The sequence below is a fragment of the Sceloporus occidentalis genome, unplaced genomic scaffold, assembly GCF_023333645.1.
Source record: "Sceloporus occidentalis isolate IW3139 unplaced genomic scaffold, rSceOcc1.0.p SCAF_31, whole genome shotgun sequence".
Lineage (NCBI taxonomy): Eukaryota > Metazoa > Chordata > Lepidosauria > Squamata > Phrynosomatidae > Sceloporus > Sceloporus occidentalis.
In genome coordinates, this window is record NW_028317011.1 from 5,768,595 (window position 1) to 5,771,347 (window position 2,753).

Below are 2,753 nucleotides of genomic sequence, written 5' to 3' on the forward strand. Positions count from 1 at the left end.
CCTCCTGTATCATGCTGGAGATGGAGCATTTCTGTGTGAGGATTATGATACTGTGCCATTGGCAGTCTGTCAGTAAAAAGTTCAAGTCTTGTTCGCAAAACCATAAATAGTAGTATTAAATACTAGTATTATTGAAGGAGGCTAGAATTGAGTGTATGTGTGAAAGCAAATGCTGGCAGGGCTTTGCCAAAGTACATTACTCCTCAAACAAGGTTAATTTTTTGGAGGATGAGTGTGTGGCTGTCACAGACAGTGTTTGGTTTGGTGGTAAATGGAGGTGGAGATAGCCGAGTGGCATCTCCCAATGTCAGGGATGCTTCCCCATTGTGAATATTTTTTTATTTTTTTTTATTTTTTTTTTTGGAAGCTCGAGGTGCGTGCTCCTTTAGTGCCGCATTCTGTGCACAAGGCAACAGAAGCCAGACTACGATTCCGAGTTCCCTCACGGAGAACTCGGACAAATTCCAACCCCCCCCATGGGAGGGTCGGATCTTGAGTCTCACCCCGAAGAGTGAGACTCCTTGCTGGGTTTGTAGAGAGAGGAAGGGGCCAGAAGGCTCCCAATCCTCCTCCAGCAAAGTCCAGGCTTCACTGCCTCTTAAAAAGAAAACAGTGTCCAAAAACGTGGGATCAAATACGTGTGCCATAGAATCGTGAGGGCCAAGCCGTGAATTTCAAACCGTGAATCAAATAAGGGGGGCAAATTAATAGGCACTCGTGAAAACGAAGTGAATTATATAAATAAAGAAAAATAATTTAAGGACAGACCATTGCTGGCCTGCCGGATTCAAAAATATAAAACTTAACCCCAGGACCAGAAGGTACCTGGGGAAAAGGTAGTGCTGACGGGCCGCCAGTGGAAACGTGCGCTCACCGTGTGCAGTGGCGTGCAATACCACACACGGTGACTCCAGCATTTCTGCCAGGGCAATTTCACCTCGGGCTCCATCTGCTATCCCGAACCCTAAGGCCAGAGGATCAGCATAGTCCCCCCCCTTCTCAAAGGGGAACTACACTTGATCTTAGCCAAAAGGCCGAGAAGCGATTATGTGAATATGCCCCAGCTGTAGAAAGGCTGGGGTTCAGAAGGAGGCTGGCGAAGGAGGTTAACTTCCCAGAGCACTCCAAGTCCTCTCACACCACCATGGTTGGGGTGACAGTTGGGAAATAACATTTTAATAGCCGCAGAGACTTTGAATTTCAGAGAGGTGCATTGTTAAGGTGTATACTCTTGCAAATCAACTGCCTGTGCTGGAATTTCCTGGACTAAACACCAATAGGTTGAATGGAACACAAAGTGATACATCCAATAAAACAGGTTTTTAAAGTTTATCTGTGGCCTCTCTAGTAAAATTGTGTTTGAACAACTTATGTTTGGTAAAATGTTGCACCCTAGCCTCACATTATATGGATGGAGATGATTTTTTATGATTGTTATTGTGGTATTATGTAATACTGTTGTAAGGATTATTACATATCACTGTATGTCATTGGGGTAGTACAGAATTATTTTTATTGCAGGTTGTTTCCAAAACACCACAGAGGTTGGAAAATTTACATCCACATCTATTTCAAGCAGTGAAAATTGATTTAAATAAATCAAACATTACACAGTAAATGAAAATAGAACAAAATTGTAGCTGAAATGATAAACCTGACTTGCTTACACATAAGGGTTGAAAGCACAGTGAACACATTTAAAAAAAATGGATGGAATTTTGAAAAAAAGATTACATTTTTACAAAATGTATTTCTCAGTGGAAGACTACAGATTCCACTTATTTAGTTTAATGATGTTAACATATGTTGACTGCCTCGGTTTATAACCAAATTATGAGCAACAGGTTCATTCATTTCATTAACTCTATGTGAGTGCCAAGATAGAATAAAGTATCAAGGTTTATGGCTTGCTGCCATTTTTTTCATAATAATAATTAATTTATGGAAAATTGGGAACAGATTTTTTTTTCTGTTTTGTTCTTAATATCTAAAGCTCCATGGGTGACAAATGGAAGCCTCCATCACTTTCACATTTCAGCTAGGATTCATTAAAAGAAAAAACAAACGTGGCTGAATGTTTTCAAGCAAAATATTTTTTTTAATCCACTTTAAATCCTGCAGGGTATCTTTATCAGATTACTGAAATAAATCAAAGGCACCAATTAATAATACAAATTTGCATTATTATTAATTATTATTATTAGCACATTGCATTCCCTGGTTATTTCTAGCAATGGAGAGTGTGCTTACAGAGATAATTACCTAGTGCTACAAACTGAAAACAAGAGACAGCGCTTGGATAAATGTAAAAACAATATGTTTAATACAAAGACAAAAAAAAATATACAATACATTAAAAGAAATACAGAGACAAATATATATATATATATAAATAAAAGACCTCAATAATTGGGTACAGATATATATATAAATAAAACAGGATCAGTGGAGTGATGTTCAGCCTGCCCCACTAGGAGTTAAAACAATGAATATACAGGGAGAACCAAAAAAAGAAATACATTTACTATATATATGTAAAAGAAAAATACTTACCACTGGTAATGACTGTGCCTGGCCAGGCTTGCGCCAAAAAAACAAGCAGGACGCGTTTTGTTTGTGCCCATTGCAGCTGAGGAAGTGCAAACGAAACACGTCCTGCTTGTTTTATATATATATATATATTGTGGTAAAGTGTATGGGAGAGTGGTGGATGGGGTATATATCTCACCTGGTTTCCTCAGCCAGGCACGGTA

At 38.8% G+C, this 2,753-nt stretch overlaps 1 non-coding gene across 1 annotated transcript; it reads right to left on the reverse strand.

Annotated features, from left to right (window-relative positions):
- Window positions 1–863: 863 nt before the first annotated feature.
- Window positions 864–1,046, reverse strand: LOC149298765 (U2 spliceosomal RNA). Its single transcript, XR_016272397.1, has one exon. It is a non-coding gene; the product is annotated as a U2 spliceosomal RNA (small nuclear RNA).
- Window positions 1,047–2,753: the final 1,707 nt, after the last annotated feature.